We start from the raw sequence: 15,754 nt of genomic DNA on the forward strand, positions 1-15,754 counted from the left end.
AGGCAGTGCGGGCACAGATGCTCGGATCCGGAGTGCCCCTGGAGGGGCCTCAGCCATGCACAGCCCAGCCTTGGACCTCCCTTCCCTGCGGGTCATGACTCGAGGACCACCGTGTTTCCCCAAACAGGAAGGTGCTGGCCACACCTGCCCCGACTTACAACGTCTCCTCGTCAACTGGAAAACACATGCCCACTTGGAATCAAGCACGGGCCAGCACTACTGACCGTGTCACCATCAGCTTTGCTCTGTTTATCTCCATCCCCGCAGCTGGACTTTGAAAACTGGAGTAGTTCATCATTCCTGCCGCCGACACTGGCTTTTCCACTCGGCCGTCTCGGAATTTGGGTGTCCCGGGGCTGAGAGGGCCGGAGGGAGGGCCCGAGGAGGTGGGGGACAGCGGAGGGGACCGAAGGCTGACGGCCGGCCGCGGCACAAACGGGCGGACTCCAAACGCCGCAGCTGCCCCAGCTCTCAGCCAGCCGGGGACTCGTTCCAATGCTGGCAGCTGCCGTGCACCGAGCCCCGCGGTGCCGGGCGCCGCGCCAAGCACTCTACAACGAGTCCTCCTGAACCATTGAGCATTTACTCCGGGCCGGGCGATCTGCTGCCTCGCGACCGCTGTCTGCAGCAGGTCCTCCTCTCCCAGATGCGGGGACCTGGACGTGGAGGGATGAAGCCGGCTGCCCAAGCCCCCTCCCCCGCCCACAGGAGGCAGAGCTGGGATTCGAACCCAGGCCCCAGACTGTGTGCTCCCGAACACCGCACTAGGCTGCCCCCACCGAGCGAGATACTTACCAGCTACATTTCCATTTACAGGGCTGGGCTAGGGATCCCGGAGCTCAGGCTCCTAAAGGTCGACAGCTAATCGGGGGCGGAACGGAGCCGCAGAGTCAGGGCTGATCCCTGAGTCTCTGCCTCGCCTCCCCACGGTGTGTCCACAGGCTGTCCTCCTGGGGGAGCCTAGGAAAGGCTGAGAGCCCCCTCCGGCTGGGCGCACTCACTCAGACCGAGAAGACACACTTCACGTCCTTCATAAGAAACGGTGTTTCCAAGAGAGTTCCCCGGTCTAGCGGCGGAGGACGGACGCGCCCACCCGCTCTGGGATGGGCCCTGTGCGCTCCCGGGCTGGCCCCGAGGCCGTGCAGGCTCCCGGGCCCGTTTACAATAGGAGGGCCCAGCTGGGCGTGTGGTGACGGGGACGGGGGTTCACAGGGTCCACCTCGCACGCACTCTTGGGTGTGGGGTGGGCTGTGGGGTGTGGGCAGTGGGGAGAGGGGGTGGTCCACTGAGAATGGAGGATTGGGAGGGAGATTCGTTCAGCTGAGAAGCAGGTACTGAGGTCCAACCATGGCCCAGGTATGTGGCGGATGCTTGGGAGACGCTGGTGGGGGAAGCGGGGTGTCCCCAGTGCGGGAGGAAGGCGTGCCAGCGGGGGAGGGCAAGTGCCTTGGAGGGAAGGATTTTAGGCTCCAGGCCCTGACCTCCTGGGGGTCAGAAAAGCTTCTACTGAGAAAGGACCTTTGGGCATGGCCAGGCCAGGACGGGTGAGCGCTCTGCTCTGAGGGCCACAGGGGCACCCACCCTGCATGCCCCGCCGAGTGAGCAGACCTGCTTGCGCGTGACCTCCTGGGTCCCTTAAGCCTCATCCTTCTATTGCCACCCCTTCTCCTCCGTGGGCGGTCTGCCCTCACCGTCCGGCGGGGCAACGAGTGAGGAGGAAGGGGGACATCCCACGGGCCCCCCGAGAGCGCCGGCGGGCGCCATGCTGACGTCTCCGCTCGACTCCAGTGTCTCCTGCGCCGGGGAGCTGGGTAGGCCAGGCCTTGGGGTCTCCTGTCAGTCCCTGCGATGCTGCCCTCGGGGGATCAGAGGGAAGGAGGTGACAGCAGCAAGCATGGAGGGGGCCGTTCTAGTTGAGGTCAGTGCTGGGGTTGAGGGGGCAGAGGTCTAGGCCTGCACCGAGGGTGGGGATGAGGGCGGGAGGGGGAAGGGACGGGGTGGGGCGGACGAGTGGGGGAGGGGTTGCCACTGGGGGGCCTCCAGGAAGGAGTCACGGGCCAGAGCTTCCCGGAGGAAAATGCCCCACTGGTCCTCTCGGCGACAGTGTTGCTTCCTACCCACACTGAGGCCGGGCTGGGGCACAGACGCAGGGACCCTGGGGCCAGGACGGACCTGGCCAGGCGGCCGCCATGCGTCTCCCCCATCAGTGAGCAGGTGCCCCCCAGCCCCTAAGCACCCCTGAAATGCCTGGTTTGAGGTGCTCCCAAAGCTCAACACTCTGAGCTCCTGTACCTGGTTCTGGAGCGTTTCTGGCTCTTTAAACCGGTCGCTTGTGTCAGACCTAGAACAGGAGTCCTGCGCCGAGGGTGGTGTCGGCCCCCGGGGCACACTCGCAGACACCACTGGTGTCCCACGGGGACGGGCCTGTTGCTCCACAGCCGGCAGCTCACAGCGCAGGCCCCACAGCGAAGGAGTTTCTGGTCCCCAGCGGGGGCCTGTGAACCAGGTCCTTTTTGTCCCAAGGCAATGTGAAAACCACAAAACTCCCATCAAGATGCACAGACAAAAAATGCTCACAGGAAACAGCCCGCTCAGGTGTCCGCCCCTGCCCTTTCCCCAAGCAGTGTGGGGACACGCGCCCATGCGCACGGTGGCCCAGAGCGCAGGAAGGACTTTACTGCCCCAGTGGATGGCTTCTGCAGGATCGCCCCAGGGCTGCTCCTGGGACTGGCCGGGGGCAGTGCCGTCCCTCGAGCGGGGACAGAGTTCTCCTGGCGGGCTCGGGATCCTTTAGAGAAAGAAAAGACTTTCCCTGTGGCTCATAGATCTGCTCCTCTGGGGTGTGAGCTGTGGCCTGTCCATGTGGCTTCCTTGGGCTTCTGGAATGTGCGGGGGGCCGGAGGCCATGCAGCTACCCATCCCTGGCCGCACACGGCCGGCCAGAGCGAGGCAGCTCTGAGGAAGGCGCAGGGCTGCAGAGATGTGAGCAGAAGGCGTCTGGCTCTCTCCCTGATCCACGTTGGTAAACATATGGTCTGAATTATGACATTTGAGATGGTTTTCAAAACACGCTGCTCTGTGTGAGCACTTTGATTGGATCCTGGGCCCAGGGGACCGAGCCCAGGAGACATTTTGGAGACTTCTGGGGCAATCTGAGTGCAGCCTGAGTCGAAGTTGATAAAGAAATCGGGGTTCATCCTGAGAGCTGTGCTAACAGTATTTTGGTTCCGCAGAGCAGAGCAGGGTCCTTATTTTCTAGCGACGAAAACAAGTATCTGTCTCTAAGTTGGGGTGATATCTGTAGTTGTCTTATCATCTGTCTTATCATCTTATCATCTGTCTTATCATCTTATCATCCACATGGAGGCAGGTGTTGGGCAAGGAGCCCCCAAGATAAGTGTACACTTACAAGCAAACAAGATGATAAGGGCTAGAGAAGAAGGTATGGAAGAGGGGCAAGTGACTGAGCCAGGAAGACCTACAGAGCCAAGTTTGAGGGGAGGAGGGGGGATGTGCAAAGGCCCTGAGGCTCAGCTGGAGGAAGCGCGGCAGCGTGGGGAGGCCAGTGCGGCTGCTCAGAGGGAAGATGCGAAAGGGAAGAGGAGAGGAAGATAGAGTGGCAGGTGAGGATGCTTGGTACCTGGGCTGCTTCAGCGGCCGTCTCCAGGGCACGGTGATTAACTCAGGTTGTTTTCCGCGCTGGCGGCTGACTTGCCCCACCGCAGCTGCATGGCTTCTGGGAATCAGATGCACCTTCTACGTGACCCCTCCTGAAATGTGCCCTGTGTGGCCTTTCCAGGCCAGGTCCCTGAGTCTCACCGGGAGGTTCTCATGCTCTCGCTCTCTGGTCACCTGCTGGCCAAGGGAGAGCCGGGCAGCCCCATCTCCGGGCTCGGCTCTCCCTTCCCGCACGGAGCCTGTGTGTCTACTCGGTGTGACTGTTCCAGGTCAACATGAAGGGCTCCCTGCAAGGAAGACTCTTCCCAGAGTCACAACCCAAAGGCAGGGCCCTGGCCTCGGCCCACTTCCCAGCGACCCCTACCACCACATCCTGAGGAGGCCAGGACACAGGGGTCCGAGCCACTGCTTCTCCTCCCATGTCTCTCTTCCTTCCCTGGCCCATCGAGAGGAAATAGCAGGCGTTCCGTTTCCTCTTCCTGTCTAGAGGAGTTTCCTCATCCCTGCCCAGGCCCTAAACCCCACGGGGCATCTAGGGCTGTTTTCCCCACATCCCAGAACAGCCCATGACCTGCGTCTACTGGCTTTGGCAGGAGACATTATCACCGATGAGAGTGTGTTGGCTTGAGATGCTCCAAATAACGCCCTTACACAGCAGTGCGTTCGATGAGTACTTGTTCTCGTGCCCCTGTCCAAGAGGGCTCCTTCGAGACCCTTCTGCAGGCAAAGAGCCATCCCGGGCTCGTCGGGATCTCTGCCTCTGGAGTCTTTGGTTTGGGGATGCCAGCTCCTAACTCCTCGACACCATCAGCCTGTGATGACCTGGAAGGGGCTTCCCTGAGCCCCCAGGGTGCCTGCAGGGTCTTCCCGCTGTGGGGACAGACCTGGCCCAGCCACTGGATCCAGCTCTCTGCTCCCCTCTGGTGGAGCCCCTGCCGGCCCCTGCTTGGCTCTTGCTGGCAGGGCCACCATGGCCCCTCCTGCTGTGTGGCCCCGTAAGAGAAGTGTAGGCCGCGAACACCACACAGACAAGCTGGGCCTTAGCCTAGACCGGACAGAGGTGTTTTCCCCGCTAGTTGATGGAAGGATAGAAATCAGGGAAGGGTATAAACCCAATACACAGCAAGTCCCTGTTAGGCGCCAGGCCCTTCCTGGACCACGATGTACCCCTGCACCGGAGGGCCGTGGGGCCCGTGATCAGGCTCACCGAGCCAGGAAAGGAGCGTTTCAGTGGCTGGCCCGAGTTAGGACGTGCGTGAGCGGCAGAGCCGGGATCCCAGCACAGGGCCAGAGCACGCTGCTTCCTCTAGGACACAGAGGTAGCATCGGGCAGAGAGAGGACAGAGGGGAAGCTGAAGCACCCAACTGCTTTGCATCCAGAAGGAGGCAAGACTGCAGAGGGCACAGAGCCTCTTGCAGTCCCCGAAGTTGCCAGCAGGGGCACACGGGGCGCTCTCCCCCTCAGGCTAAGCCTCTGCTCCCGGGCACCTGCTTACCACCTACAGATCAACACCTGTCGCCTCTAGGCCCCGCCAGGCCAGGTCAGTGAGCTCGGCAGCAAACAGTCGTGGTTGTGCTTATCTGCCTGGGTCCTGTATCCCGTGGCACACTAGCCCCAGGCTTCGGTGGGATCCTACCTGGTCCCTGATCCAAGTGTTCTGACTTTTTACTATCTGTTAGCTAGTGGGAATTGGATTTAATTAGGCAGATCAGGATTTAAATTCTAACTCAGCCTTTACCACCCAGGAGAAGCTGGGACATTAAGGTGGCCTCCCAGTTTTTTGTTTTTGTTTTTTCTAGTTTTAACGTCTACAAAAATGGAAACCATAAGAGTGTGCAGGTCACATGCTAGTTGTGGGAATTAAATGAGACAAAATAGATAAAGCGCATAGCCCAGCTCTTATCACATAGTAAGTGCTCAGTAAATGGTAGCTGGTAGTGTTAGAATAAAGACCACTTCTCTCTCTCTCTCTCTCTCTCTCTCAAGCTCTAGCTGTTTTTTATCTTATCTGCAAGAATTGCATAGATCTGAACCCACCATCACTTCTAATATAAGTACACCATGGGGCACCTCCATGGCTCTGTTAGTTAAGCCCCCGACTCTTGGTTTCCACTCAGGTCAGGATCTTTGGGGTGTGAGATGGAGCCCCACGTGGGACTCCACGTGCTCAGCACAGGGTCAGCGTGGGATTCTCTCCCCCTGCCCCTCCCCACGCCTGCACACACTCTCTCTAAATAAATAAGTAAATGTTTCACAAGTTTCTCCCTTTACATTGGTTTGATTATATTTCACTTATAAAAGATTGGTGTCTCTGCTGTTAATTTTGTTCCTTTGTGTCTTCTTTGCCTGCAAGCCTGAGAAATGTCTCGGTCCTCCACACACATCTGATACATCCCTCCTTCCTATTCTCTGTCTTGAAGGCACAGTGACATAAAAGTGAGAAAGTGGTGGACGGAGCTGGGAAACGCAAAGAGCTGTGGTTTTCCCAGCCATATCACGAGGGCCTCCGCTGGCTGGTTTTCCTGCGGAGCTATGGACATTCTTAGAATATTCTCTGAAACTTCGTTGAGCCGCTGAATTCCATAAAATGTCTGAAAATTAATCACCAGACGTGCTCACCAGCTAATGATGAAAGATTCATTTGCCAAATATTTGTTAGTGACTAACTATGTTACGCAAGGCCTGGGCTTCTCATAGATCCAGGAGGTGATTCTCACCTGGGCTGTCCTGTCTGGGACTTCAGTGCAGGGATGGCAGCCGTGTGCTCCTCTTCCCAAGGCCATAGTTCCCGTCCAGTGACCCTCTTCCGATTCCTCCTGGTTCCAGTAACGACTTCACCTTGTCCCTCGCAGTATTCATGGCTTCTAGCAATTGTAACCCTGGGGGTTGTCACTATTCTTGTTGGTTTCCTTTAATCCTGCCCACATCTTTGTAAATAATCTCTTTGATTACACTCTCTCCCAAGGACTTTCGAGCATGCTTGACTGGAAGGCATGTATTTAAAATAGCTGTCGATGGAAAAAGAAACTAAGCGGCCACAGAGAGACCCACAGCGCTGAGAGCGGCCGGCCGTGGCGGAAACATTCTTTCCACTTGGGCATCAGAGAGGGCTTGGTGGAGGACCTGGCATTTGAGGGGGACGCGAGGGGTGCATGGGGGCAGAAGCAGCAGCCTGGGGACAGGATCAGAGGTGAAGAGAGTTTGGCGTAGGATAGTGGTTCTCAGAGTGTGGTCCCCAGATGAACAGCGTCACCAGGACAAATGCAAATTCTGCAGCCCAGGTCCAGAACTACAGAATCAAGCACTGGGGCTGGAGTCCAGGAACCCGTGTTTGAACCGGTCCTCCAGGACGTTTTGGGACAGAGTCCGGCTTGGGAGTCCCTGGGACAGGGACTGCAGCTCAGAGACTGGAGGGAGACGGGGACAAAAGCAGAATGGCAGGTGGGCCCAGGGCGTGCACAGCTTGAGATCATCGGAAGAGTTTGGACTGTAGGTGAGGAGTGCTATGTGTGTGTGCGCGTGCCGGTGTGTGCAGATAACTTTTGTCGGGGAGGGGGCCCCATCCTACGCACAACAGGATATTTACCATCATTATGGTCTCTACCCACTAGATGCCAGTAGGCTCCCCAGTTGTGCCAGCCAAAAACGTTTCTCTGGATATTGTCAACTGTTCCCGGAAGGGCAAAACCGCCCAGGGTGGGGCCCGCCAGGCTGACCACTGTCCTAAGGCTCCTATCTTACTGTGGCAGTCGGGTAGGACACCCAGGTTATCAAGGCCATAAAATCAGTTGTGTGCAGCCGCTGGCTGGAGCAGAAGGCCTGCGTGGGTGTAGGTGACTGATGGGGCAGCAGTCGGAATGAGGATCTCATCGAAAATGGCTCATTAGAAATTAAACATTGCTCTGTTTGGGCAAACGGCTTTCAGGAATTTTTCCCAGTGGTCACTTTGTTCCAGTGATACTGTTCCTGAAGACGGCTGCTTTGGGAGCTCTAGAAGCACCGAGTGAACCAGGCAGGGGCCTGCCTGACTGGGCTGCAACACGAGCTCTAGAAACAGTCTCTGCCCTCTGCCTGCTTCTCCTCCCTCCTCTCCATCTGGTGTCAACCACCTCCCCTACACCTTTGCAGGGTTGCCCCAATGCTCTCCACTCTACCTGGAGGGTGACCATTACGGACACTTGTCCTTTGGAAAATGAGCTCCCCACCTCCATGCTCTCCAGCTGGGCCACGCTCTCTGGACGCTCAGAGCTTGGGCAGGATAGGTCATTCCAGCGACTGCCGGCCGCATGCTGGACCTGGGAAGAAAGGTTCGGTGCTGGAGATTCTTAAATCTCCAGAATCAGCCTGAGGACTTGGTAAGACGCAGAGCGGGCCCAGCCCCAGGGTTCCTGATTCAGTGAGCTGGGTGGGGCCTGGGGATTGGCGTGCTCCAGAAGCCTCCAGGGACTCCACGTGCCCACGGATGGGTGCAAACACCTGCTGGCCAGCCTGGGAGGGACCAGGCCGCGTGCTCTGAGCTGGACATCTGCAGAGCAGGCTGCGCCGCCCCTTGGTTTTTCACCAAGTGGCCCCAGGTAAGGGCAGGGACGGCTCAAGTTCAGGCCCCGCTTGGGTGACCAATGGGCCGAGACGTCTCCCGGGACGCAGGACTTCGAGTGCAGCCCCTGGAAAAGTCCGGGACAAACCTCCCAGCGTGCTGCTGCCAAGGCTCCCGGGTGCCGCGGCCCCCACGGGTGGGCGTGTCTGGCACCACAGCCCCGCCCCCTGCCTATCCAACCAGAGCTCTTAAGCCTTGGGCCAGCCTATCGGGAAGGGTCCGAAAGATGCGGGTGCGGCGACAAACCAGCCAATGGGAAGCCAAGAAGAAGGGACTCTTGTTCCAGCTCCACCAATCAGCGGCGGCGTAAGCTCGGGCTGCAACGGCGGCTTGCACGGCGGGGAACCTGGGCGCCCTCCTCTGTCGCCGCGGGGTGCGGTTGCGGGGCGGCTGTGTTCCCGCGTGGGAATGACTAGACCTGGCTGCTGGGGTGAGCGTTCCGCGGCCGGATCCTGACGTGGCCCCTTGCGGGCTGGCGGGGCTTGGGGCCCTCGAGCTGCCTGGGCCCGGCGCAACCCATCTGGAGAAGGGGCGTCGTGCCCGGTGCGCGGGGCGGGCAGCGCGGGACCGCGGGGCGCGCAGAGCCGTTAGGCCAGCGCCCGTCTTCCTGCTGCCGTCGCTGTTGCTCCCGCCTGCACGCGCCCGGGGGGACCCGAGGCTGGCCCACCTGTGGGCAGTGGTCAGCGGGCCGTGGAGCCCGGATTCCGAGGTCGAAACCGAGTTCCTGTCCCAGCTGGATGCCCTTGGGCGGAGATGGGGTCCCCAAGGTGGAGCCCCCGGGGATGGGGTTAGCGCGCTTCTAACAGAGACCCCAGGGAGCTCGTGGGGAGGGTCCCCATGTGGGGTCCCAGACACCTGGACGCCAGAGTCCCGCGGGGCTCGCTGTGCCGCCAACCCGCCCTGCCCTGTCTGTGGCATCGAGTTCCAGCAGCCCGTGGGGGTTCACAAGACCTCCGTCAGCCCCAGCCCACCCAACTCGGGGTCACTCTGGAGAGACGATGGCCCCGGGGTGCTGAGATGGGGCAGGAGCTCCGATGTGCAGCTCACCAGGACCTCGCGGGGTTGACATCCCCTGGCTGGTGATGGGGGGCGTGAACAAGAGACAAGGATCTTGGAGGACAGGGATCACGCTTGGACATCTCTGTCCAGGTCGTTACTGGGGCCCTTCACAGGTGGTCAGAGGAGCACCCCACAGCCCTTCATCCACACTCCCATGAGCTCTGCTCTTCCTGGCTCTCCCACGCCCCGCTCATCCTGGAGTACCCGTGTGTCCGTGGGTTCCTCCGGCTCTAGATCCAGCTCCGGACCCCCAACCCCCTCCCCCCCTCTTTCAAGTGTCCTCTTTTCTTTGCACACAGACTCTCCGTCATTTTCCACCTCAGTTCAGGTGATCAGTTTCCCCTCTGCAAGATCAGATGGTGTTTTGTCAGGAGAGACACTAAGGAGCCACTAGAGAGCAGCCCAGGGATGGCCCAGCAGAGGGGAGGGGACCGGGCCAGGGATGGGGCTTGTGTGGTTAGGCTGTGGGAGGGGGAGATAGCACAGCCACATCTGGCAATACTTTTTTTTTTTTCTTTTTACACTTTCTGATCGGCTTGTTATTTTTATCTATTTATTTAGAATTTGTCATTGTCGAGACAGGACCAAAGTCAAATGAACGCTCCCATCAAGTGTCAGTGGCATTACGGAGAGGCAGGCCGCCCCAGCAGGAGAGGATCCCTCACTCCCATTCCCAGATTTCTTCTCCTGGGCTCTTGCCTGTGCCCCACGGTCTCTGTCCCACACTCTCGCCTGCATGTCCTGAAAATAAAAGGAGCGGCGAGTAAACCGCGGGCAGCCTGGGAGCAGGGCACGTGCGTTTGTGTGAGTGTGGTCAGGGGGTGAGGAGGATGTGGACAGGAAATACCAGAGTTTTGTCCCTTCCGGGCAGTGGGGCAAATCCTTCCGCTCAGCGGGGCACACCTGCAGCTCAGAGCAAGGCTAAGGGAAACAGCGTCCCCGGGCAGAAATGCCATTCTCAGGAAGGAAGCGTCCTTTCGGGCCACACTGTCCATGTTGAGGCTTCTGACAAATTCTAGCGATGGGACATTAGCGGGTCCTTAAAAATCTCAGGACCGAAGCTTGATTTCTGCTGTTGCAGCCCAGTAGCGGACGAGCTCTTCGCTGATCTCGAGGCCACAGGGGACACTTGGAGGACGTCAGGACGGGTCAGAGCTGCTGGAGGCACGGAGCGGTGGAGGAACGGGTGAGCAGGTAGGAGGTGCCCGGCGGTGGCTGGGCGGCGAGTTCGTTTATTGCCACATGGGCAGGGATTGTGACTTGATCTTCTTGAACTCCTCCCTCCCGCAACAGATCCGTGTGGGAAAGGAATCCCAGGGGGTGGGGGGCCTAGTCTTGAGGAGGGCACTGCTGCCGACAACCCTGCAAAAGGGGCTGGGGCTGCCCCGGCCGGCGGCCCCCCATGGTCTGGGCACAAGGTTTTGCTCCTGACTCTTGAGCGAGTCTCTGACTAGGAGAGAGCTTGGCTATTTCCTCTCTTTTACATCAGAAGACAGGATTGTGGCTAGGTAATTAGAAACTTGGGGTTTTTTCCTCTGCTGGACCACAGGACTGAATTGCTCCCATTCTGAGCGTGGGCCGTTCCTGGGCTGTTTCCCAAGTTCTGACACGTTCCGTATTTGTCTTGGCGATGGCACTGTTGGTGGTGGTGAATGTGCCATTGTCCGTGAAGGTCTCATGTTGTTTCCTTTAATCTGCCTCGTGAGGCTGCAAACACTTCAGCCCCTCTTCCGATAACGCGCTGCTGGGGTCTGCCAAGGAGTTCACTCGTGGAGCCAAGCGAGAAGCGGGGTGTGCAGAGGGCAGGGAGGGATTGGAGCTTCTGCCGGGGCACCTAGCCAGTGGGGAGCTTAGCCTGGGAAGCAAGTCAGGTGCCGAGAGGTAGAGGGTCGGAGTCCCTTCCAAACACCCTGGCACATTCCTTCCTTGGGCACCTGCTGTCTCCTGTGTTGGTTCCTGTAGGTGTACGGATATGTCAAGAGTGTGAGCTTTCAGGGGTAGGCAATTATGCAAAATCCCACATGATAGAATTCCAGAATGTTTGAGTTGGGAAAAGGCCCTTTGAGGGCAAGTTATCCCCCAAACCATCATTTTGTAGAGGAGGAGAGAGAAGGAATGAGCAGAACCACAGTGGGCACTGGGCTGCCAGCTCGTGCTTCTGAGGAGGGCGGGGAGGAGGAGGAGGGAGGAGGAGGAAGGGAGCGGCTTGCGTGGGCTGTGTACCTCTACCATGTGCGGGCGCTGGGCTCCGTGTTTTCCTAGTCCGTCATTCCCTCGGGGGCACACAAGGACTTACTGACTCAGGTTAAGACGCCAAGCCAGTGGCCGGGGGATGTACACCCACGGACCGTAAGTAGCTAGTGGACGTCACCAAGGGACAGACCTCTGTGCAGCATAGAAAAGTGAGCCCTGAGAGATAGCTGCTTGTCCTGTCCGATGCTCTGACCTTGAGCCTGGAAGGGTTCGGGGCGGCCAAGGTCAGAGGTAAAACAGGCTCTGAGCTCGCCCTCCCTCAAACCTCTCTCTGAGCCCTGTTCCTCGTCCCAGAAGCAGCTCACTGTCTTCCTACACTGTCCTGGACAGTCCGAGCCTTGGGGTCGGTTCTCGGGAGGCTGGGTTACAACAAACCCATAATCACAAAGCCCCACATTCTCTGAGCGCCAGGGACCAGAAATTTCACACACTGTCTCTGTCATCTTCACCCAAGCCCTGCTGTTACCTCCTCGTTTATACGTGAGAAAATGAGAGACCCATCCAGAGTCACCCCGAGTAGACGGGACTCGGCAACACCAGGTTGGCCTGCCCCCGAAGCTGATGATCTTAACCACGGACCATAATGCTTCCAGGCCCTGCTTATTCCCCAGAAGACATACACCACACACTCATCCCCAGCAGAACGGTGACTTACGACTACGTTTACACATGTGTAAAAGAAATTATGAATACAAGTACAAATGTACTCTGTTTGCAAATAGAGTAATGGAAATGCTGTTTGGAAGTTTAGAAAAACACACGCTAAGGGGAAAAAAAAAAAACAAGAACCCAAAATCGAATTTACAAATCATTCATACAACAGTAACAACGAGAACTATGTATTATGACAAAAGATGAAAACTCAGCAGAAAAACTAGCAAAGGGTGTGATTAGGAAGCCGAAGAAAGTTGCACAAATGGCCCAAAATAAACGGGAAAAGGTTCAGATTTTCTAACTAAAGAAAGAGAAACTAGAGCAAGAAAGGGTTTTGGAAAAATGACGAAGCCTTCTGTTGGAAATGCTGTAGGGAGAGGGATGGTGAGGAGGACACTTTGCTGTGCTTTGATGGGGAGTGTAAATGCTTCTGAGGACAAGGCCCCCCCCTTTCTTTTAAGATTTTATGTATTTATTTGACAAACAGAAAGCACAAGTAGGCAGAGAGGCAGACAGAGAGAGGGGGAAGGAGGCTCCCTGTTGAGCAGAAAGCCTGATTTGGGGCTCGATCCCAGGACCCCGGGATCATGAAGGCAGCCGCCCAACCCACTAAGCCACCCAGGCGCCCAAGAACAAGGCCTTTTTAATGGCATCTTTTAGCCTTAAAAATATGTATGACCCTTGACTGTTATTTTCAGTTCTAGGGATTTGTCTTCAGGAGATAATCTTTGATGTGTATAAAGAATTCTTAAAATGGCAACAAAATTAGCAAAAAATTGGAAAAGTGTTGAAATTTAGCACAAAGTAGGAATTATAATAAGTAAATACAATGTGCATAGAATGGGAAACTATGTACCTATTACAAGGGTGCTGTTTAAGAAGATTGAAAACATAGCAAACATTTTTAATAGGTTGTTTGGTGAAGAGGCACTTTATAAAACAGCATATCCAGTGTAATTCCAGTTTTCCTAAACAACACCTGACCTACGGGGTGTTAACATCATGGAGAGTGGGATGTGCCCAATTCCTTTGCATCCTGGTGGGATGTACTGGGAGCACACACCCCGCCTGGGGTATCCATACACTGAACCAGCAGGAAGCATCACCTACCCCTCGCTGCAGGACAGCGTGTAGCATGCCTGGCCTTCTTCAAAAGTGCCTAGGCCACTGGCCGGGCTGCTGAGTCGGGAAAGCGAGTGCTGTGAGGAACAGCATTGGGACAGTTGATGTCACCGAATATGGACTGTGCGCTGGATTTCGGTAGATATTGGCGTTGGGGTTGTACTGTGGTTCTCTCGGGAAACAGACACGGAAATGCTCCAGGCTAAGGGAGCCTCCAGCTTACTGCAAATTGTTCAGAAAATCAACATCTGTCTGTAATGCAGAAGTATGTTGTTAACAATCAGTATTTTACCTTTCACCATCACACGGATACATTTAGCATTATAACAGCAATTCTGCCTACACCTGTCTGCATCGCGTGGAGGCGGAAGACGGTGAGAGCCTGTGGGAGCGCCTCACACCCTCGTCGCGACTTTTCTGTGAGTTCGAATGACGTCAGGATTACAGGTAACAAGAGCTACGTTAGAGACTGGAGTGTTATTTCCCAAAACATCAATAATACTCTTTTTTGGTGGTGGGATCCTGCCTGATTTTTATTTCCATCTTTCTTCAGACAAGTTGTTTTCTAAAATTGTCTGCCGTAAACATTTATAATGGCGTAACTGGTTCATTGTGTGGTCTGAACTCAGCGGGTTCCTGAAACTGCCTTAAAAAGACGAAAATCCCAGCTTTGGCTGTGCGTTCCTCTCAGGTCATTGATGTCCTCTCGGGAAGATCGGGAAACCTTCCAGTCACCTGTAAATGTGAAAAAACCTCTGGCCCGGATTAAGACATCTCTCCCCCTCTCCACCTGCAAGCCCATCCCTTGTCCTGACACTGGCCTGGCCTTGGCCTGAAGGAGGTGGGGCTGGGAGGGGGCCGCCTTTTCTTCTGGTCTCCAGGGTCAGGACAGGACAGAAGGCGGGGGGAAAGGAGCATCATGCTTTTGCTCACCTGGTCTGCTGCAATTCCCCTGTGGCCTGGGACCCCTCGCCCCTCCAGTAGCTGGAGCCCCAGGGCTGCTCCCACCCTGCGTGTCCCTATTTGAGCTCTTCAGAAGGCCTTGAAGGGGGCTTCCCCACCCTGGCTGCTGTCCCCAGCCTTATGCTGCGCTGGGCCCCTCCCCCAGCAGGCTCTTCCTCCCAGTGCACACCGAAGTCCCACACAGTCAAAATGTCCAGCGCTGACTCCACCTTCCCCTCCTCCCAGCACCCCCCAAACCGGGTCCTCCTCCAGCACTTCGCGCGTCAGTGCACGGTACCACCTTCCACCCGGGTCCGTCCTCCCACATGCCCCCACGTCTTGTCTAGTCCGTTCCTGAATATTTTCCCCAAACCAGTCACTCTTTCCACCTTATTTTTGGATGAAGCTTCAGTCACCCGCGATCCGTCCCCGTGTCTGCGACATGGAGGCGACTCCAGCCTCCCCCTCGTTAGATGTGTCTTCCGAGCTATCCCTCCGCGTCCCCTGGCCCTCTTCCCGTGGCCTGGTTGACTCTTCTGAAGCTTCTGGTCCTGTGGGCGCGTGGCTTGGAGGGAGGTCATCGGCGGCACGGGTTCTACAGATGGGCTGCTGAGCCTCTTGGAAGTCCTGAAGGAAGGTGGGAAGCCGTCCCGGCCGCACCCCCGTTAGGAAGGAAGGGGTTTACGACGGAAGCCTTTTAGGCTGTGTTTGCACACTGGCCGCTCAGAGGTCAGGCACCCGGGGTGCCTCCCTGGGGCACCCTGTCTCCAAAGCCCTGTCCATATTTGCTCAGGCTCCTCTGTCCCTCGTCGCAAAGACAGTCCCATCAGAGCTGGTTTTGAAGATGGAATGGAGATGCCTTTGTTCAGTTGAGGTGGGTCAAGTTTTGTGGGGTGTGAAGCTCATACTTGAGGGGATCCTCTTTGGGTAAACACGCATTTACACATTCCCCGTGCAGAACCTTGGGGTCCCTGCAAGCTTAGTTGCTTTAGCTTCCTGCGATGTGGGCTCTTCTGGTCTGAGGCTAACGCTGGGGACAGCGACAGCAGAGTCCCAGGGCCCCCATTGTCAGCACGGCTCTGAGGTCCTTCCGGGCTGTGGCAGCACTAGGACCACGGACTCTGGAGTCTGGCAGCCCCAGGGTCCTGGCTATGCACTTTTTTGTTTCTGGGGCTCCTTCTCTCTGTCCCTGAGGCTTATCCTTACCCCGCCTCTGCCCCGCATGGTACCCACTGGGCCTCCCCCAGGCCACACAGTAGCTCTTCACCTTCTCCCAGCACACACGTGGTCCCCAGTGGACGTGTTAGCAGCCGAGGGTTTGAGCGAGAGAAAGCTGATGGAACCACTGACTTCATTCTTGGGGACCTTACCCCCCTGGGAAGTAGCACCTCTGTGAGCCATTCTACAGGGGTTCCTAGTTGTTGGAATACTGGACAGAATGAGGAGGT

General features: G+C 57.1%; 1 long non-coding RNA gene across 1 annotated transcript in view; it reads left to right on the forward strand.

The window, feature by feature from the left end:
* Nucleotides 1–8,912: 8,912 nt before the first annotated feature.
* The window catches only part of LOC309867036, a 40,344-nt gene continuing 33,502 nt past the window's right edge, over nt 8,913–15,754 (forward strand). The window contains exons 1-2 of the long non-coding RNA XR_014312938.1: nt 8,913–9,425; nt 10,417–10,529. This is a non-coding gene — a long non-coding RNA (uncharacterized lncRNA). The remainder of the gene's footprint in view (nt 9,426–10,416; nt 10,530–15,754) is intronic.

Source organism: Mustela nivalis (genome assembly GCF_964662115.1).
Source record: "Mustela nivalis genome assembly, chromosome: 6".
Taxonomy (NCBI): Eukaryota; Metazoa; Chordata; class Mammalia; order Carnivora; family Mustelidae; genus Mustela; species Mustela nivalis.